This window comes from Procambarus clarkii, chromosome 46, assembly GCF_040958095.1.
Source record: "Procambarus clarkii isolate CNS0578487 chromosome 46, FALCON_Pclarkii_2.0, whole genome shotgun sequence".
In the NCBI taxonomy this organism is placed as follows: Eukaryota; Metazoa; Arthropoda; class Malacostraca; order Decapoda; family Cambaridae; genus Procambarus; species Procambarus clarkii.
Window position 1 is genome coordinate 15,219,919 of NC_091195.1, and position 23,988 is coordinate 15,243,906.

Sequence of the window (23,988 nt, forward strand, 5' to 3'; positions counted from 1 at the left end):
TTAAAGTAACTTCAGTAATTAAATATGGTGTAATTATTTTATATAAAGTAAGCCATTATTTTATAGAATTACCATTTGTTTTTGCTATTACTGTCTCATTTTAGTGATTTTCATTTTCATTTGTGAGCTATCACCCCATGGTCACATTTGTCGAACGCCTTTGCAAAGTCTGTGTATACAACATCTGCATTTTGCTTTGCTTCTAGGGCTTCTGTGATTTTGTCATAGTGGTTGAGTAACTGTGACAGGCAGGATCTTCCCGCTCTAAATCCATGTTGTCCTGGATTGTGCAATTTATTGTTTTCCATAAAACTAGAAAATTGATTCCTAATCACTCTTTCAAACACTTTTATTATGTGTGATGTTAGTGCAACTGGCCTATAATTTTTTGCCAAGGCTTTACTCCCCCCCTTGTGCAACGGAGCTATATCTGCAGATTTAGGTGCTGCTGGTATCTCCCCTGTATCCAGGCTCTTTCTCCATATTACGCTGAGTGCTCGCACTACTGGTACTTTACATTTCTTTATGAATATTGAATTCCATGAGTCAGGCCCAGGAGCTGAGTGCATAGGCATATTGTCAATTTCTCTTTCAAAGTCTTCCGAGTTTGTGGTAATGTCCGTTATACTATTTGCAGCTTGAATGTCATTCATAAAGAAGCTGTCTGGGTCATCAACTTTCATGTTGTTTATTGGTGTGCTAAACATAGCCTCATACTGGCCTCTTAGAATTTCACTAATCTCTTTGTCGTCCTCTGTGTACTGTTGGGGTTTACTTACTCTTACTCTGGGGGGTGAGCAACCGTATACTCAATGTCACTCACCGTAGCCCTGCGGGTCTTCACTCTATCCTCGCGGCGCCACTGTACGCCAGGAGAGTATCCCAGTCAATCCCAACCGGCCTCTGATTGAGAAGGAGTGGGAACACAACTCGTTCGCTTAACTGTTATGTGCCCGCCCCAACAATAGGGCTTTACTATTAACCACAAGGTCGCCAACTGGTGTTTTCGGTGTCCAGTAACACGTCAGTGGACTGGTTGAATTGTGGTATCCTTGGCAAGGTCACACTCAATAGATCAGGATATCAGGCAGGTACTTACTTTTATCACTCTTTGCTTTCAAGTATAATATAGCCACAAGATAAATGGAGGGGATGATATAAACACAAAAGTATTTTGTATTTTACTTAAAATTCATTCAAAGATGTCACAAGGTCATATCAAGAAATAATCAGCTGATCCAGGCGGGAGTCGTTCGTTCCCACGTATATTATACACTCACTACGGTGGCAACACTCCCCCTCTCGTCAATGTCACAATCAGCTGGGCGCCCTCCTCCGCGCGAAAGTTTATTGCTTGTTTCCCTGGCGTCACGCGCGCTGTTTCTTTAAGTTCTCAAAGATCACTAGAAGTTTGCACACTCGATATTTGCAACAATAGCACGTATTACTTCGCTACACTGTACTTGGGCTCAAACAATCGTTTCTATAATAAAGGCGACAATAATTCACTGTCATAGTATTTCGCACTGCCCTTCATTCAATGATATCTTATGAAGTATTTAACACTGGAGTTCTCAGTACTTCCTTTCGTGGGCGATAACACAATAAATCACTGCACTCACAAATGATTATTCAATGCACGAACATAGACATATATAATATAGATAAATCAGACATCAATAAATGGTAAATAAATAGTTACTGGGCACCTAGCCTAACTTCCAAATACTGGCATAATATTATATATAATTTATCACTATATGTTCACATTAAAGTCTCATGAAAGACATTCTCAACACAGTAAATTCATCACTCAATCCAGGTGCCTGTACACACCAATAATAATATATATAAGCATCGTGAGTACTCTTGATAGTACTATTCTGCACACTGGTGCCTTACTGTGACATAGGTGAGCCTTGCTCACGACATACAAAATCCTCAGGCTAAATAATATAGCTGAATAATATAGCTGACTAAAGGGGAATTGGGAGGGAAACTAGAACCACCTACTTCCACCTATCCTCCGATGAGAGTTGAGTTGTAGCTCCTGGTCCTGGCTCCTGCCTCGTGTCGGGAACGCCCCTACACACACGTAGTCGTGTCCTCCAGGAACCCAATCGCTGTCCCACCGTTAGCGCGTCGTCTCCGTGCCTTCTTCCCAGCAGGTCCGTGCTCCTCCTCGACTTCTTGTAGGGTTGGAGTCGGTCTCCTGGCCGTCGACTTCTCCCAGCTACGGCTGCCCGCCTACTTCTCGGCTGCAGTCGTCCGGATTCCCAAATAGTCCTCTTCTTCCTCTGCTACCCAGTGGCTCTGGTCAGCCACTACGCCGTCACGAATGGGTGAACTGCCTCAGACGTCGCCTACGTCACTGCACAGACTTCACTTCTTCTTGCACAGTACCTGTCCTGGAGCACTTGTTGCTCAATAACCGTCGATTCCCTCTCTGGTTCAACACATGAACTAAGGAAGACCTCACAGAGTACTGGCAGACTTCAGGTGACGCGTAAAATCCACGGGAGCGGGAAACAACTGTCAAACTGACAGGACCAATCGTTGCACGTCCAACCTCCTTGACGTGTCGTGTCTGACTGATGGCGCCAACGCGGCGCACTGCCCGGACCCCCCTTCCTTCGTGACGTCACTTTCGCCACGGGAGGTTTTCATTGGCTCCCTGTGCCACATTGCTGTCGGTGACCAATCCGGTGTCCCTGACGTCACACAGTTTTGGCGGGGAAACAGGAGAGCCAGCGCCATCTTGGCTTCCTAAAGGGCCTAAACCACAGGCCAAAATATTATTGTTTCACAAATTTCTCGGCTCTCCGAGAACACTCCACTCTCCCACATATATCAAATTGATGCCTGCGACGTAGAGAACGCTTGGGTAAAGTGGACATGACTCTTACTGCAGGCGTGGGAGAAATATAAGGGGGGGAACACCGTCACAGTACGTACCTTCATTTGTAATTAACGGTCCAATACTGGTCGAGGATTTGGATTTTGATTTTGCGTATGTGAAAAAATATTTCGGATTTTTCCTTATCTCTTGTATAGCTTTCTGTTCCAATTCCATTTCCTCAGACTCATATGATCGCTTCAACGTTTGTTCTATTTCTTCGGTCTCCCTGCTTAGGCTTGTTTTCCTTGCTTGTGATAGTTGTGTCTGCCGAAGCATTTCCGTTATTTTTTTCCTTCTGTACAGTCGTCTGCGTTCTCTTTCTAGAGTGGTCCTCTTTCTGCCCCTCCTCACAGGCACGTGCTTCAAGCAGACCTTGTAAGCTTCAGCTGTCAGTTGAGCTATTCCCTGGGTGGGTGTTTTGTCACTTAAGACCGTCTCCCATTGAATGGTTGCAAGGTCTACATTTATTTTTTCCCAGTCAATCCTCCTATTGTTGAAATTGAATTGATTGAATATTCCTTCTCGCTTGTTGGGTCTCTTAGACCTACTACCGTTATTTATGCTAGTTCGCACTTCAATGAGCTTATGGTCTGAGTATGTAGTATCTGAGATTGTGATGTCTCTGATTAGTTCATCATTGTTTGTGAATAACAAGTCTAGTGTGTTTTCGTTCCTAGTTGGTTCTGTAATCTGTTGATTGAGCGAGAATTTGTCACAAAATCTCAAAAGTTCTCTGACCTGTGGTTGGTTATTTCCCGGGGTCATTACCTGCTATGATATTTGTGTTTGCCATTCTCCATCTTAGACTCGGTAAATTGAAATCTCCAAGAAAGATAATATATGGAGCTGGGTTTGCTAGGTTGTCAAGTATGTTCTCTATTTTGTGCATCTGCTCTGTGAATTCCTCAACCGTTGTATCTGGCGGTTTATATATTAGAATAATAATTAGGTTTAGTTTCTCTACCTTAATTCCAAGTACCTCTACCACCTCATTAGTTGAGTTTAGTAGTTCTGTGCATACCAGGTCTTCTTTAATATACAGACCTACTCCATTTGACCTAGTTTTTCTATCACATCTATAAAAATTATAATTTGGAATCCAGATTTCACCATTCATGTAATCTTTTGTATGAGTTTCCGTGAATGCCCCAAATATTGAGTTTGACTCTAATAGAAGGCCATTTATGAACTTAACTTTATTTCTTGACTTTGGCTTTAAACCTTGAATGTTTGCAAATATGAATAATTGTCCATATTGTGTGTCACTTCTGGAAGGTTTTGGTAGTTCTCCCTCCTCTCTACCCTGACCCAGGGTGTGTTGTTGTGGCAATGGTTTGTCCAGTTTTGGAAGTGATACTGGGGAGTGTGGTAGTCTCTGTGTAGTTGGGGGGTGTAGTATGTGTGGGCTTGATGACGAACCGTAGTCCAGTCTTGGGCATTTCCTCCTCTCCATCCGTACTCCTGCCACGTTTCTGCCTGTCTGTTTCTCCCTCTGTTTCTGCCTGCCTCTAAAAAAATTTCAGGGCTATTATATTGGACTTCCTCTCTTATATAGCGCTGTGTACCTCTCACGTGGAAATCGGGGCAATGAAGATCGTAGCATTTCCTCTCATTAACTGAGAGTTTGCATAGCTTAGGGTGGAAATATCTACACTCTGTATCAAAACGACATCTGCCTTTTCCTAACCAGTTTCGGCATTTCCGTGGGTGCATGAATGAGCATTCCGTGCCTCTGGGCCCATATCTACACTGTCCTTTTGCATAATACCTGCAAATATTTTCATCTGTGATTGTATTATTCTTGTTTGTACCCGTGCACGACTTGGCTACCTCTGTGTTTTTTGTTCCAACTTTCTCGTTTCTGCATTCATTCTCGGTATTGCCCTTATCTTTCTCCTTATTGCTTTCGTCTTTCTCATTTGTGTTCTCATTCGTCTCATTTTTTCTCTCCTTATTCATATCACCAGTTTGCTCTACAATATTGCCTTCATTTTTGTGTACCTCGACACTATGTCCTTCTACATTGCTACTTTGACTCTCTAAATTCTCAGTCCCTGGGTTGTGTTCAGAGTTCGTTGCTGTCCTTATATACTCTGCATATATTTCTGGTAGTTTTTGTGTGAATTGTAACCTGTGTACTTCAGGAATGTTATTCGTTAGTTTGGTAATGTTTTCCCACATCTGTCTGTCACTTTGACAGATCCAGTAGTTACCTTCCCGGTTTGCATATTGTGTAGGTAATCCTGTACAACTCAGGTGAAATCTTATGTTACAAATGTTACATACAATGCCTACAACACTCCTCCGAAGTGACTTAAGGCAGCCTCCACACACCTCCATGTTGGGTTTGTGATGTTATAATATTATATGTATATATTTATAATATTATTTGTATGTATATATAATATGTATACAGTATATTTATAATATTACATATGTTTATATGTTCAAGTTTGTGTGGGTGTACTTATCGCCTTGTGGAGAAAATATGGTCCTCTTGGGACCGTCTAGTTGACCGTTGTTTGTCCCAGGTCGGGGGCAGGATGCCACCAGTTGCCAGTTACTGGATTTATACACTGATTATTTGCCTGTAATATCCTAAGGGAATTTCTACTTTCTTCCGGCCTGCAATGTTCTTCACTTACTCTATTACTAGTTCCTAGCTCCACTTGCCCGTATTACAGTATATATTGCCAGTATATTATCACTGAGGGAGTATAATATTACTGAGGGACGTCCTCTACACTGTGTAGGCCTCGTGGCTGTGGTGTAAACAGCCCAGTGTGATGCATCCTGCCACAACTTTACATTTATACTTTTTTCATGTACAATTCTCTACCACTATCCACTAATTTATATGTTGTGTTACACGTTCCACTTCACTGTTCAACGTATCACTGCTCGCTATATTTGATATATATCGCTTATGCCTGTACACCTGAGCCTGGTGGCCCTGGCTCCCCACGTGCTCCCACGTTTAATCTGTATTTAACTCAAAATTCCATTGTTAGTTTCTGTATTCAACTTTCCTACGGGTCACTATGCACTTGGTGATCACTGTGGGCCGTAATCCATGGTTGTAATCCTAAAAAAGCCCGGTTTATTCCAGTGTTTTAACGGAGCGCGACGACGACACGTCTGTCCCCTCCCCCGCGAACTAGCTACATGATAATGACACGAAGTGTAAACTATGTGGTATGTTAAGGTCTCACACCCTTGCCCATTATGTTCTTGATTGTCTGTTGATTAATGTATATAGAAACATTGAGATAAGGACTGTTCCTGAACAAATAGCCTGGATGTGTCACAACGGAAAGGTTGATGATATTCTGGAGAGATATAAGAATTTTGCACCAAGACTGTAATCTTTTGTTGAATTATCTGCATGTCTCTTGCAAATTGTCTATACAGTATACCTAAGTCATAAAAGTATTTGTGTGTACGTCTGATACCATACTACTTGTGTAAAGGAGGAAATGTATATGTTTATCTCTCAGAATGTTCGGTAATATGTTTATTGTTTGTGATGTGTGTCTATATATGTATGAACACGTTGTACTGAACGGGGTGAGAATAGCTTGAGCTACCTCATCCCTTTGTGAGTATTTTACCTCAATAAACTTATTTCAATTTCAATTTAAATTTCCACCGTGGGAGGAGCCTACATTCAAAATAGTAATAGAAGGTCTTCCAATGAAAAAGACTGCCTATGACAAAATAATCCTAAGGCGTATCATAGAAAAGCAAATGAGCAGCATAGCAGTAGCAGGAGCCACCCACATTTTCACAGACGGATCGGTTGACACAAAATATGAGTGTTGGCGCTGCTCTTTGCACGGACAGTGAACAGGCATATTGGAGACTGGGAGGACTAGTATCATCAACCCAAACTGAGCTGTTTGCCATACAACAGGGATTCACATATTGTTGTATGGCATGCCTTAAGAATGCCTGTTCACATATACGAACAGGCACTCGCATATGTGATTGCACAAAACACTCAAAATACAATCATACACACAGACTCAAAAGCTGCACTTCAAATATTAGGACAAAAACAGTGGAAAGATAATGTGGAAATAATTACCACCATTTTGTATCTTGGAGCAGTCGCTAAAGGCAAAGGCCTCAACATAACCCTAAACTGGATCCCATCCTATGTTGGAATCCCATTAAATGAGAAAGTCGATGAAATTGCTAAATTGGCAACTCGTCATCCAGTGATACATAAAACAATTCAACCCAGCCTAGAGCACATAAAAAACACCACCACCAAAAACCTCTCACACCTCAACAAAGCCTACCTACACCAGAGAGTTGCAGAAGGTTCGCCCTCTTCAATATGGTATCTTCAGGCCACCAAGTTAGAAAGGTTAAATATCCCAAAAGGAATCCACAGGGAAATAGCAGTTCGGTTATATAGACTATGTCTAGGTTACAGATACAACTGGGAGATTGGTGAACCCAGACAGAGAGAGTGCATCTTCTGCCAAACAATCACAGAAAAGCCACTACTTCACTATCTCCTGGAATGAGAAGCAACCAACGACCTTAGAAGAGCTTTTAGAGTCTTCCTGAATCTTGCAGTAACCACCCTGAAGCCATCAACACTGCCACTTTTCTGGTTAAAAAAGGTTTCCAGCAGCTGGACACCCTCATAAACATTGTCAAGCAGTATCCTCCCCCGCGATAGAAGCCTGACAATTTACATGCGACCTCAGCACACAGTATATATTCACTAAAAATAACATATAAAATCTACCACCTACGGGCTATTCATGCCCGTGCCACCTCCTGGGTGGCTTAATCTTCATCAGTCAGTCAATCTGTACCTTGTTGCATAGATACAAGGTTCGCCTTCGAGAGAGCCTCGTTCTCACCACGGCTGAGATCTAAGAAAAGGTCTCAACCATCGGAAATGTCTCACCGGCTGACATCCTGGAGACCAGAGAAGGTGTTCACCTGTTCTTCTCCAGCGATAACGACCTGGAGAAGCTATTCGCCGCCTCCACCACGACCACCCAGCTAGACGCCGGCCTCACCCTCACTCCTCCACGACGCTACCTGGCGGACAGGACTGTGTTTGCCGGACACATCAGGGCATGGATCTCCGGCCGCAGCGACGACGACATCCTCGCCAGCATCAGTGCCCTGAACTCGTCGCTGACCGCGGTAGTGGCCAGGACCAGCACCAAGTCCAACAACACTCTGAAGGTCACCTTCAGCACGGTCATCGCAGCGACCCACGCCACGGAACACGGACTTAAGTGCGCTGGAATTACGATTCCACCCGCCAAAGTGACCAAGGAACGATACACGGAGCTTCAAGTGCTACGGGTACTTCCACTACACTATAAAGTGCACCGAGCAAGTGAAGGACTGCAGTATCTGCGCCCAGGAGCACCAGGAGCAACACTGCCTGCACATCCTCCCACCGACGCTGCCTATTCTGCAAATGTCCCGCACACTGCAGCTTCACCTGACTGTCTCCACCGGCAGGAGGAAATAAAAAAAGATGAAAGCAAACACTACCTCACCTCAGACAGCCAACCCGCCTACGTCCGCTCTTCCGGCCATGCCCGCGAACACACTTGGGGAAGCTGCAACTACCTCACCTCCGCTTGGTCCCTCACCACCGCTTGGTCCCTCACCACCGCTTGGTCCCTCACCACCGCTTGGTCCCTCACCACCGCTTGGTCCCTCATCACCGCTTGGTCCCTCACCTCCGCTTGGTCCCTCACCACCGCTTGGTCCCTCACCACCGCTTGGTCCCTCACCACCGCTTGGTCCCTCACCACCGCTTGGTCCCTCACCTCCGCTTGGTCCCTCACCACCGCTTGGTCCCTCACCACCGCTTGGTCCCTCACCACCGCTTGGTCCCTCACCTCCGCTTGGTCCCTCACCACCGCTTGGTCCCTCACCTCCGCTTGGTCCCTCACCACCGCAGGCCTCACTACCACCACTCATGCCTGCAGTTACCACCAACAACACCCTGCTGCTGTTACTACTACACCTCGCCGGTAAACTGGCGGGGCAACGACGTCTACCTATACGTCCACACCATCAACCAGCTGCTCACCGCAAATGGACTACCGACGGTGACGGTACCAGGCGACCATCTCCCAGCTCCTCCACCTGCGACCGGCAATGGCGTCCGACCCTGCAACATGCCCCACGACCAGTCCGGTAACAGGGACGCCACCCACCCTGGCTGCCCGTGCCAACGAAGACATCACACCCGAAGACGACGACGGATCACCCGAAACTCCCACAACCGACACCAGGAGGCTCTCCAGAGCCACCACCGACGTCGACGAGAATGGCCTTGCGACCGACGACGAAGACAAAAGTACTTGCCATGTGCTCTTCATTCCGCCCAGCGAGTTCAATGGCAACGCACACACCACACGAAAATTGGCCCACAAATGTAACAAGATAATCAGCCAGAACAAATACCCGCACTCCATGTATGTCCACACCAACACCATGATCTCCTACACTGATCTCACAATACTGAAGAAAGAATATCACGACCCAGAATTCCACCGCAAATTTCCTGACGGATAAATGTAATTTCTCGAAAAGGATGACGATCCTGATGGTACCAAACTACCGAGGTTGCTCTGCTCAGATATAAAGCGTCGCTTTGCACATTTAACTGCTGCCTGGTGACCAAGCATCCTGCGGGCCATGAACTGCGAGAAGATCTCATCCATCCACAGATCTTGAAGATCTCATCCATCCACAGATCTCCAGTATCAGCTAATGGTATTGGTAATGGCTCCAAAGAGCTTCCACTTACGGACTATTCATTCCCATGCCATCTTTTGGGTGGCTTAATCTTTATCATTTAATCAATCAATTATCATTATCTCAGTCAGAGTATTACTTGGATATCCCAAGATTATGCCCAATTATGCATCCAAGATTATTCGCATGGATTCATTTTGTTCTTTCTCCAACTTTTTCGGTCTACCTTTACCAAAACTAGAAATGACAAGTGCAGCATAACCAATAAGAGATCTGTTACGACCCTGGGTTCTTAATTAGCTCTGCCAGAAAACCAGGCCCATTAGAGTTCTGTTTTATGTCCAGACAGGGTCCATTCACTTAGTATTTTGGTAATGATAGGCCTGACTGTTAGGGATTATGTGTGGGTTCTTGATTAAGTAAGGTATAGAACATTAATTGATAGGTTTGGTTATGTAAGAGGGATATTTAATTAACAATGTAAGACTTATATTCAAGGGACCTGTATCCTTGCTTTTGCTGATGATCCCGTCTTCCCTGCCAGACGTAGGAGTAACCTTGTTGCTCTCAGAGCTGGTATAATCTATGTTAATTGAATATTAATGTAATATAAAGCTAGATGTTAACAATATATAGAACTCTACTACGGGCTCACTATAGCCTGTGCTACTTGGACCTTTTTGTTCCAGGTAGCGAATCTTTAACAACATAACAATACTTAGAACTGTTAAAGTAGCAAGTAAAGATTTGTTTTGAAAGACTAGTAATGATTGTTACTGTACGATCAGTTTAGTATACTTCAGGCAGCAGCCACATTTATTTATTTATTTATTTATTTATTTATTTATTTATATACAAGAAGGTACATTGGGTTTGTGAGAATACATAGCATAGTATTTACAATCTTGTAAAGCCACTAGTACGCGCAGCGTTTCGGGCAGGTCCTTAATCTAACAGATAATTTTAAGTAGGTAAATTCTAGCAGAATTAATAAAATGATAACAAATACATTGCAAGAAAAAAATGAGATGAGAGAGATTAGTAGGTATATTAAAGCACATTGGTATATTAAAGCTATGATTGATTACATTGACAGCTTGATTGGTAATTTAAACAAGATTAATAGGCACCATACAGCAAATTGATAGCACATATAAGAAGACAGCAATGATCATAATGGTAAAGTTGTTCGGATTGGGTACATAAAGATTGGGAGATTGAGTAGTACTAGATACAGTGCAATTTTAAAGCAACAAGGTAAAAAACTATAAAGATGAAATTAGGTACTTTTTAGTTGGCTCCTCCCACATGGAGGAGCAAAGGGAGCTGCGAGGTCTTGTCTGCTGTGATCCCACCTGGACTGGTCATGTGACCTGGGGCTGTTTGTTTACATCTTTCCCCCTCCTTCTCTCTCTTCTCTCTCCTTATTCTGGGACTACCAAGTTAAGAACCATATTTTAGAAGCAACCCGTTCTCGCACTTGCTTACATTCAATATTGGCTTATTTAATAAGTGCATATGTGACATACTAATTGATTGTGAATATTTTAGTTTACCTTGAAAAGCTTCATAGAAAACACCGACCTCACCTAACCTTCTTAGTATGTTACCTAGTATGTTATTAGTATGTATGTATTAGTATTAGTTAGTATGTTACCTTACCTATCAACGGTATAGGTTAAGTAATAATTGTAATTAAGCAGCAATAAGATGCTTATCTTAACATACTAAGAAGGTTAGGTGAGGTCGGTGTTTTTTATGAAGCTTTTCAAGGTAAACTAAAATATTCACAACCAATTAGTATGTCACATATGCACTTATTAAATAAGCCAATATTGACTATAAGCAAGTGCGAGAACGGGTTGTTTAGACGTACAATGCCATTTTCTAGATTCTTAGGGCATTTATTTATGTCCTCTAAGACAGTGTTTTGAGCCCCAAAACACCTCTGGGATGACTTCTTACGTAAACTCCAGCATTATGAAATCCGAGGCCATGCACTGGACTATATCCAATCCTATCTTAGTGATAGACACCAATGTGTAGCCATCAATAATATAACCTCTCCCACTCTACCAATAACCGTTGGAGTGCCACAGGGCAGCATCTTGGGACCTCTCCTATTTCTTATATACATCAATAATCTGCCTAATGTCTCTAACATTCTGAAACCTATTTTGTTTGCTGATGATACTACCCTCATCTACTCTAACCCCAACCCACATACACTAAATAATGTTGTTAATAATGAACTAAAAAAAAGTCCACTCATGGATGTCAACCAACAAACTGACACTTAACATAGAAAAGACCTACTACATCTTATTTGGAAGCAAATCTACAAATGCAATTCAGCTTCAGATAGACAATGTAAACATTAGCAATAAAAATGATGGAAAGTTTCTTGGCCTATTCCTAGACAAGTGACTAAACTTCAGCACCCACATAAAACACATAACTAAGAAAGTCTCTAAAATAGTTGGTATACTCTCCAAAATCAGATATTATGTACCTAAATCTGCTCTCATCTCTCTATATTATGCACTAATCTATCCCTATCATAATTATGGTATCTGTGCATGGGGTTCAACCCCTGCAAACCACCTCAAGTCCATCATCATCCTGCAAAAATCTGCTATCAAAATAATAACAAATTCTGCTTTCAGACAACACACAGCCCTCTTGTTTAACTCCCTAAACATGCTAAACTTAATCTCACTTCACAAATTCTCTTGTGTCAACTCCATTTACAAAACCCTGTTCTTAAATGCAAATCCTGCTCTGACTTCTCCTTGGACAGATGTAATAGGACCCATTATCACCACATCAGAAATAAATATCTCTTTGATATTCCCAGAGTCAAACTTAATCTGTGTAAACACTATGCAAATAAAGGGACCCAGTCTATAGAACTCACTCCCTAATGAATTGAAAAGCTGTCCAACTGTCCAACAACCAACTTTTGCGTCATTCAAAAACAATACTAAAAAGTACCTAATTTCATCTTCATAGTTTTTTACCTTTTGCTTTAAAATTGCACTGTATCGATTGCTACCCAATCTTTATGTACCCAATCCGAACATCTTTACCATTGTGATCATTACTGTCGTCTTATATGTGCTATCAATCTGCTGTATGGTGTCTATTAATCTTGTTTAAATTACCAATCAAGCTGTCATTGTAATCAATCAGAGCTTTAATATACCAATGTGCTTTAATATACTTACTATTCTCTCTCATCTCATTTTTTTCTTGCAATGTATTTGTTATCATTTTATTAACTCTGCTAGAATTTACCTACTTACAATTATCTGTTAGTTTGAGGAGACATTCACATATGGGACTAATAGAACAAGAACCCGGCAATGTGATGTTATAGTGGCCAGAATACGCCTGGGATATAGACGTATCTGGCAGCTTTCTCAAAACCCAAATGTCGAGTACACAATGTGTCAACTTTGTGAAAGAGAAAACATGCACTCTCTTGAACATTATATTGTAGAGTGTCCAATACTGACTGACGTTCGCCCTCCTGGGCTAAGGTATGCTGAACTCTGTAGTTACTATATGAGTACTGGAACACTTGATGATATATTGGACTTGTATCCAAAATTGACCATGTAATATATCAATCATACAATGTATGTATATGATGTAACTATATAACCTGAGCTTGTAAAAGCACCTTCATCACCTTCAGTGATTAAGTGCTTAATTGCACACTAGTTTCTTTATCAGCTACCTCACCCTGTCAGGGTAAATGAGACAAATGTATGTGAATGCATGTGTGTGTGTATATATGTATGTGTATGTGTGTGTGTGTATGTATATGTATGGGTATAAAGCATATATGGAAGCTGATCAGAATTACATTTCACCTTTGTGAATGTACATTAATGACACTGTAAAAGACACATCTAATACTTTATGTAGGGCATACGTAAATCTGTGTATCTATGTATTTACGTATGTAGGTTAGCTTAGCATTTTAAAAGCACCGAATCACCTTCTGTGGTTGAGTGTTCAATAAACCCTTGAACTGTATGTTTAACACTTCTCTAACCCTGTCCATGGAGGACAGAAGAAAATGTATATATGCTGGTTAGCATTGTAAATGTGTGGCCACGTCTGTGGTAGAAAAAAAAAAAAAAAAAAAAAAAAAAAAAAGTTTAAGGACCTGCCCGAAACGCTGCGCGTACTTGTGGCTTTACAAGATTGTAAATACTATGCTATGTATTCTCACAAACCCAATGTACCTTCTTGTATATAAATAAATAAATAAATAAATAAATAAATAAATAAATAAATAAATAAATAAATAAATAAATAAACTCAGGCTGCCCACGTGTTGTTGTGGTTACCAGTGTGTGTTCTGTCCATTACGGAAAGTAGACCTTGTCACTAGTTTGCTGTGTGTAATCCTTTTCTCCTGTCTATGTGGATTCAAGGACTTTACGTAAGAGTTGGTAAGGTATTTATTGTACTTGGGGGGAGGGGGGTATTAGGGTTAATATATTATAACTAAGATTTTGTAACCAGAGTATCCTTTTTACCTTGTTGTAGTGGCATGGTTATCTTTATAAACTGCAGACTATTAACGTTAAATATTATTTGCAGGGAATTATGTTCCCTGGGGGCCGGGCCTAACCTAACTCTACTGTTTTAGGAACTCGTTGACCTTAGATATTGGCCCTCACAGAGCAAGCACTAGTCCATTTGTAACATGATCTCACAGTATGCCATGTGAATGCTATTGGAATGTGAAATGTAAAATATGATTAATATTTGATTTTATGATTATATTATTTTAGGCCTAGCTACTCGAGGATAGAGTTACTATTATTGAGCCTCAAATATTAACTTAGTTCTCTTACTGCACTAATCATTAAATTATTAGTAGCCAAGCTACACTAAAAAATTTATGTTAATCGATTCCAATCGTTCCATGCCGAGTCCAGGGTTCAGTTTGTACAGCAAACAGTTGGTGATTTTATAAAAAACTTTTTATAAAAAACTCATAATTAAAACGATTATGCAAATATTTAATATTATGCAAGTATTTTAATAAAATAATTTAATAGTTTTATGAAATGTACAATTAAATTTATGTCATATACTATAAAGTTACATATTACTAGTAGTAAGTAAGTTAATGACTGAGACTTGTTGAATCAGTTTCGGAAAGTGGTGCTTCGTTTGAGACAAAAATAACATTAATACAAAAATTACAATAGTAAGATTTGTCCTAAAATTTACATCTTCTTTGAGATTATTATTTAGATGCTAAGAGAATGTGCATTATCTCGTATTTACATTTTAGATTCAACTGTACCCTGAAAAGTTTAATAAGAATTATTTTATAAAATTGTCTCACCTCTATTGCTTAAGAGAAAACGGATGTATATAACACATCAGTAACATGTCTATTCCTCTTATTTTGTAACATTTTTTTTTTTTTTTTTTTTTGGAGATATATACAAGAGTTGTTACATTCTTGTACAGCCACTAGTACGCGTAGCGTTTCGGGCAGGTCCTTAATCCTACGGTCCCTGGAATACGATCCCCTGCCGCGAAGAATCGTTTTTTTCATCCAAGTACACATTTTACTGTTGCGTTAAACAGAGGCTACAGTTAAGGAATTGCGCCCAGTAAATCCTCCCCGGCCAGGATACGAACCCATGACATAGCGCTCGTAGTCATCATGTGCAGTAGTCGACCCCATACCCATTCTGGGTTGGTAGTGGAACCCATATCCATCCTGTGGATTGTAGTGGACCCAATATCCATCCTGTGGATGGAAGTTTATTTATTTATTTATTTATTTATTTATTTATTTATTTATTTATTTATTTATTTATTTATTTATTTATTTATTTATTTATTTATTTATTTATTTATTTATTTATTTATTTATTTATTTATTTGTGCACTTATATATTTATTTATTTATTATTATACAAGAAGGTACATTAGGTTCATGATAGTACAGAGACTTGAAGTTTAACATTCTTGTAATGAACCCCATACCCATCCTGTGGATGGTAGTGTACCTCATACCCATCCTGTGTGAGGCAGTGGTTCCCACACCCATCGATTGATTGATGAAGATTAAGCTACCCAAGAGGTGGCACGGGTATGAATAGCCCGTAATCATACCCAGCATGTGTGTGGCAGTGGACCCCATACCCATCCTGTGGATGGTAAGATTGACGCTGCCTGACGCCGCTCCCAACTTGCCAGCTTATTCTGCAGCTCAGAGTGACTCTCAGATGATGTAGTATACACCAGGAGGCAGCTAAGTGTGTATTCTGCAGCTTAGAGTGACTCTCAGATGATGTAGTATACACCAGGAGGCAGCTAAGTATGTATTCTGCAGCTCAGAGTGACTCTCAGATGATGTAGTATACACCAGGAGGCAGCTAAGTATGTATTCTGCAGCTTAGAGTGACTCTCAGATGATGTAGTATACACCAGGAGGCAGCTAAGTATGTATTCTGCAGCTCAGAGTGACTCTCAGATGATGTAGTATACACCAGGAGGCAGCTAAGTATGTATTCTGCAGCTTAGAGTGACTCTCAGATGATGTAGTAGCTTCAGATAATGCAAGCTTCCTCAACTGTATGAATTCCTGCTTCCTCATACCCTTAATCACTAGACCTTCTAGAATCACTAATAGCACTGCCACGACGCTAGATCACATCTGGACCAACATAACCTCTCCGCTTACTTCAGGTATAATCATCGATAGCACTACAGACCATTACCCCACATATTTCTCTTAACTAACATTAACAAACCACCTCTTGAGTCAAAGGAGTTAAACTTTAGGCTGCACAATGAAACTGTTATAGACAATTTTATAACTGCTGCTGATAATATCAACTGGGAGTCCTAGTTAGGTAACATAGGGGACATCAACCTAGCAGTGCAATCTTTTCTTCAAACAACTCTTAGCCTTTATAATACCCACTGTCCTATGCTTACAAAACAAGTCACAACCAAAAGGCTTAACAATCCTTGGCTTACAAAGGGAATACTTAAATCCATTAATAAAAACATGACCTTGAAAAGAAGTATAGGTTAGGAACCGTCTCCAAAGAATTCTCAAAGAATTACTCGTTATTGCTATCTAAAATAATTAGACGAGCCAAAACTAAATACTATGAAGATAAATTTACCCAAATAAAGAGCAACAATAAAAAAACTTGGAGCACAATTTCACAAATATTGGGATCAAAAAAGATTTTAAATAACAAACCAAAACTCCTGTCCAATAACGATGGTCAGCTTTCAGCTTCAGATTCTGCTATTGAGTTCAATAGGTTCTTCTCTTCCATTGGGTCATCCCTAGCAAATGATATTCCATCTTCCAGTACTGATGTTAAGGACTATCTTACAGGTAACTATCCACAGTCTCTGTACCTAAAGCCTACTAATTCCACTGATGTTAATGAGATAATCCTTTCCCTTAAAACCAAGTCTGATGCCCTTGAGGAGATACCAACTTTAATTTACAAAAAAGCCTCCAGATCTTTAGCCCCTGCTATTGCATTGCTCTTCAACAAGTCACTTGAACTCCAAACCTTTCCAGACATTCTAAAAAAAGCAAGAGTAACCCCTGTCCACAAATGTGGTGATCTCACAGATGTTAACAACTACAGACCTATATCAATCCTGCCTAACTTGTCAAAAATATTTGAAAAACTAATCTACAAGCAGCTTTACTCTTATCTAGCCAAACACAATATACTTAGCTCTTGTCAATATGGCTTCAGACCCCAAAAAAAGCACTAACGATGCACTTATTAGTATGATTAACTTGATTCATGCAGCTCTTGATAAAAAGGAGTTCCCTGTTGGGTTATTTGTGGACCTGCGCAAGCCTTTGGCACTGTCAACCACCAAAATCTTCTTCTTAAATTATATCATTATGGAGTCAGAGGACACTCCCTGCAATACCTAAAATCTTACCTTACTGACAGCCTGCAGTATGTTTCTGTGAATAATACAATTTCTCCCACCCTACCCATCAATATTGGTGTTTCTCAGGGCAGCATACTTGGCCCTCTCCTCTTTCTCATCTTCATTAATGACCTTCCAAATGCCTCCCAACACCTCAAACCAATTCTATTTGCTGACGACACAACCTTCATTTACTCCAGTCCTGACCCCCTTGCTCTAAATGCCACAGTAAATACTGAGCTAAATAAAGTCCATCTTTGGTTAACTCCCAACAAACTCACCCTTAAAATTGACAAAACTTTTTATATTCTGTTTGGCAATAAATCCTCTAATCAAATAAATCTCAAAATAAACAATACCCAAATTTGTATCAAATTAGATGGCAAGTTCCTTGGCGTTCTCATTGACCACAAGCTAAATTTCCAGGGAAACATTCTAAATATATCAAAAAAAGTTTAAAAAATTGTTGGCATTCTTTCTAAGATCAGATATTATGTACCCAGCCCTGCCCTGGTGACTCTCTATTACTTCCTCATCTATCCATATCTCAACTATGGTATTTGTGCTTGGGGTTCTTCTACCCAAAATCATTTACGTCCTCTAATTACTCAACACAAAGCTGCTATTAGGACAATATCCAACTCTGGCCCCAGACATCACTCGGTACCCCTACTCAAATCTCTGAATATGTTAGACATTAAGTCACTGCACATTCTCTCATGTGTATTATACATATATAAAACGCTGAACTGTAATGCCAATCCTGACCTCAAAAGCTTCATTGAAGGTTGTAACAGAACCCATGAGCACCACACCAGAAATAAATACAGTTTTGATATTCCAAGAGTACGACTTAATCAAACTAGAAATGCTCTACAAATCAAGGGGCCCAGAATGTGGAATGACCTTCCCAAACATGTTAAAGACTGTACCTCTCTCAACCAGTTTAAGATAAAAACGAAGCACTACCTAATAAATTCCCTGTAACCTACCTTACCCCTCTGTTGTCAACCCATGTCTGTTTTTTTTTTTTTAACAACGCTGTTTGTCTGTAATTGTCTGTAATAATTTGTAATTGTATTTGTGCTGCTTTTTCAGCCATGTTCCTCCCTCTTTTATCTCTATTTTTATTTGTTCTCAACACATTTTATTCTTTATACCCATTAGTATAAAGCTTTAGTCATTAATGTTTTTCCTGCCCGAAACGCTTTGTGTAATAGTGGCTTTAGGCATTGTATGTACTAGCTCTATCTATTAATCCAACAAACTTTGTAAAATCTCTTGTATGTATGTACCTTACCTAAATAAACATTTATTTATTATTTATTTATAGTACACACCAGGAGGTCGCTAAGTATGTAGTGATCCAATTGTAACAAAATTTAACGGCCAGACCAACACAGTTAAACCCAAGTCTTCAACTGTACAGTGTTGCCTCCTGGAGGACGTGTGCAGCCGGACGTACATTATTTCTATTTTCGACAAGATTTTTTTCCATCTATCCTGTAATCATACGCTCTAACAATCAGCAGACCACGTAGGGTCGTTCCTAAATCTAAACTTATACAATTTATACCCATTGTATCGTGTTCTGTCTGGTGTTGATACTTTTAATACCCTATTAATATCCCCTATGTTATGTCCATTCATTCGAAACTCCTAAACTGTTTCACTGATTCATTATAGAATCAGACTATAACAGAGTGAGAAAATGAACGTTGGAGAGTCAATTTTTCAGCTTCCCTCGACAGTGAAGACTCAACTCAAACAGAAAACGGGACAGTACGTCACTTTTGAGCCGATTTCATTTGAAATTACGTCCATTTTTGGCCATAGCGCCGCGCATACCAACGAAAAGCGACGTTATTTCTAAGAGGACGGGTTGCATTTATAATCCGGGAATTTGTACTTGTATACAAATTAATTTTTAATTTTTTGTAGCTTGTCTACAAATATTGTTACATTTATTAATTGTGAAATATAAATGTTACCGGAGAACAGTGTGTTTATTATTGTTCAAGTATGTTTACTGAGATAAGAAAGAAATATATCTCAAAGAGATAGAGTAGCTTAGGCTATTTCTACCCCCCTTAACGGGGTATTGTCTATCCTTCGTCCACTACCCTGTCCTTCGTTAACTTAATTCAAAGAGACCCCAGAGCTCTACTATCAGCCAGCAGTCCACTGCTCGTGATCTTAGACGGTTGATCGCCTTAGATAATAATAATAATAATAATAATTTTTATTTAGGCAAAGGTACATACATAAAGAGATTTTACAAAGTTTGTTGGCTTTATAGATAGAGCTAGTACATACAATGCCTAAAGCCACTATTACGCAAAGCGTTTCGGGCAGGAAAAAACACTACTGACTAAAGCTTAAAACTAATGGGTAAAAAGAAAAAAATGTGTTGAGTACAAATAAAAATAGAGGTAAAAGAGGGGGGGAACATTGTTGAAAAAACAGCACAAATACAATTATAAATTATTACAGAAAATTACATTAAAACAGCGTTGATTTGTAAAACAAAAAAAAAAACAAAAAACATACATGGGTTGACAATAGAAGGGTAAGGTAGGTTACATGGAATTTATTAGGTATAGCTTCGTTTTTAACTTAAACTGGTTGAGAGAGGTACTGTCTTTAACATGGTTGGGAAGGTCATTCCACATTCTGGGCCCCTTGATTTGTAGAGCATTTCTAGTTTGATTAAGTCGTACTCTAGGAATATCAAAACTGTATTTATTTCTGGTGTGGTGCTCATGGGTTCTGTTACAACCTTCTATGAAGCTTTTGAGATCAGGATTGGCATTACAATTTAGCGTTTTGTATATGTATAATACACATGAGTGAATGTGCAGTGACTTAATGTCTAACATATTCAGAGATTTGAGTAGGGGTACCGAGTGATGTCTGGGGCCAGAGTTGGATATTGTCCTAATAGCAGCTTTGTGTTGAGTAATTAGAGGACGTAAGTGATTTTGGGTAGTAGAGCCCCAAGCACAAATACCATAGTTGAGATATGGATAGATAAGGGAGTAATAGAGAGTCACCAGGGCAGGGCGTGGTACATAATATCTGATCTTAGAAAGAATGCCCACAGTTTTTGAAACTTTTTTTGATATGTTTAGAATGTGTCCCTGGAAATTCAGCTTGTGGTCAATGAGAATGCCAAGGAATTTGCCATCTAATTTGTTACAAATTTGGGTATTGTTTATTTTGAGATTTATTTGATTAGAGGATTTATTGCCAAACAGAATATAGAAAGTTTTGTCAATGTTAAGGGTGAGTTTGTTGGCAGTTAGCCACAGATGGACTTTATTTAGCTCAGTATTTACTGTGGCATTTAGAGCAAGGGGATCAGGACTGGAGTAAATGAAGGTTGTGTCGTCAGCAAATAGGATTGGTTTGAGGTGTTGGGAGGCATTTGGAAGGTCATTAATGTAGATGAGAAAGAGGAGAGGGCCAAGTATGCTGCCCTGGGGAACACCAATGTTGATGGGTAGGGTGGGCGAAATTGTATTATTCACAGAAACACATTGGAGCCTGTCAGTAAGGTAGGATTTGAGGTATTGTAGGGAGTGTCCTCTGACACCATAATGATGTAATTTAAGAAGAAGGTTTTGGTGGTTGACAGTATCGAAAGCTTTACGCAGGTCCACAAATAACCCAACAGGGAACTCATTTTTATCAAGAGCTGTATGAATCGAGTTAAGCATACTAATAAGTGCATCGTTAGTGCTTTTTTTGGGCCTGAAGCCATATTGGCAAGGGCTAAGTATATTGAGTTTGGCTAGATATGAGTAAAGCTGCTTATAGATTAGTTTTTCAAAAATTTTTGACAAGTTTGGCAGGATTGATATAGGTCTGTAGTTGTTAACATCTGTGAGATCACCACATTTGTGGACAGGCGTTACTCTCGCTTTTTTTAGAATATCTGGAAAGGTTTGGAGTTCAAGTGACTTGTTGAAGAGCAAAGCAATAGCAGGGGCTAAAGATCTGGAGGCTTTTTTGTAGATTAAAGTTGGTATCTCCTCAAGGGCACCAGACTTGGTTTTAAGGGAAAGGATTATCTCATTGACGTCAATGGAATTAATAGGCTTTAGGTACAGAGACTGAGGATAGTTCCCTGTAAGATAGTCCTTAATGTCAGTACTGGAAGATGGAATATCATTAGCAAGGGATGAACCAATGGAAGAGAAGAACCTATTGAACTCAATAGCAGAATCAGAGGCTGAAAGCTGACCATCGTTATTAGACAGGAGAGTCGGTTTGCTATTTAAAGACTTTTTTGATCCCAATATTTGTGAAATTGTTCTCCATGTTTGTTTAATGTTGCTCTTTATTTGGGTAAATTTATCTTCGTAGTATTTAGTTTTGGCTCGTCTAATTATCTTAGATAGCAATAATGAGTAATTCTTTGAGAATTCTTTGGAGACAATCCCTAACCTATACTTTTTCTCAAGGTCATGTTTTTTATTAATAGATTTAAGTATTCCCTTTGTAAGCCAAGGATTGTTAAGCCTTTTGGTTGTGACTTGTTTTGTAAGCATAGGACAGTGGGTATTATAAAGGCTAAGAGTTATTTGAAGAAAAGATTGAACTGCTAGGTTGATGTCCTCTATGTTACCTAACTCGGACTCCCAGTTGACATTATCAGTAGCAGTTATAAAATTGTCTATAGCAGTTTCATTGTGTAGTCTAAAACGTATCTCTCTTGACTCAAGAGGTGGTTTGCTAATGTTAGTTAAGAGAAATGTGGGGTAATGGTCTGTAGTGCTATCGGTGATTATACCTGAAGTAAGCGGAGAGGTTATATTTGTCCAGATGTGATCAAGAGTCGTGGCAGTGCTATCAGTGATTCTAGTAGGTCTAGTGATTAAGGGTATGAGGAAGCAGGAATTCATACAGTTGAGGAAGCTAACAGCAGTAGGGTGTTCTAGCAGCAGTAGATACTACAAACACGAGAGCTGTACTGTGCCCCGAGCAAACTCAAGGATCTTCTCAGCTGCCACCACCAAACCCAGCGATCTTGACGATTAATTAACGATCTTTTTACCCATTAGTTTTAAGCTTTAGTCAGTAGTGTTTTTTCCTGCCCGAAACGCTTTGCGTAATAGTGGCTTTAGGCATTGTATGTACTAGCTCTTATCTATAAAGCCAACAAACTTTGTAAAATTTCTTTATGTATGTACCTTTGCCTAAATAAAAATTATTATTATTATTATTATTATTATTAATTGTGGTTTGGACCAATGAATTAACCATTAATTCCATGGGGGTTAATCCCAATTAATTGAAAAGGGAGGTATGAATTTACCTTAAGTGTGAAATCAAATCGAAAACAAGGGAATATATCCGGTATTAAAATATAATAGGCTTGCTTGGAAATATATGCCGACAGACTCATCCACTAGACCGGCTCGTGGATTCCACGGCAAAGACAATCATTTGTATTCTTATGGGAAAACTTAAAAACACCATAAATACTAAACAAATTTTTATTAAAACAAAGCTTATCAAATGATAATAAACGGACACACTCCCTGAACTGAATATAATCCTAACTTAACAGGCAATGATTGAGAAACAACTGTACCAAACTCTTAAGCACTTTACCGTAATATTTCTAAGCCCAGCCTGATGTTTTGCCGGGCTTTTGGAGGGAAGATCGTGACCCCAGGATGCTCCATGCCACTTTAGCTATTTCTCTGTCTTCCAGACTGACGCTAGGTAATATTACTCTGCCAGCTCTGACTGCTAAAATTACTAAGCAGGGGTCAATTGAACAAATTAATCATATTTGCTGGTCACCCAGATGGTTGAATTCATATTGAGACTGATGGTAATTCTATAGGCATCTTGAGCCCAGCTATTTCCAATTACAATATTGAATAGTGACCTGAATTTATACTTTATGAATTAGCAATACGGAAGGCTGTGATTACACCCCCCCCCTCCGCCGCATAACCTTGACCGAGGCAGAGTCATAGGCGGCCTAATGAACTAGTCTCCCCTACTCTAAATGACGTTACTTTCTCTGTGACTGCATACGAACCTTGATCTTTACAAATATTGATGGATTTATAGATAGAGCTAGTACATACAATGCCTAAAGCCACTATTACGCAAAGCGTTTCGGGCAGGAAAAACAATAAAGACTAAAACTTAATACTAATTGAGATTAAAGTATAAAATGTGTTGAGAAAATAAAAAAAAATGAAAAAGGGGAGGGGAACATGGCAGAAAAACAGCAAAAATACAATTTGGTCAACAAACAGCATTGTTTAAAAAAAACATACATGGGTTGACAATAGAGGGGTAAGGTAGGTTACAGGGAATTAATTAGGTAGTGCTTAGTTTTTATCTTAAACTGG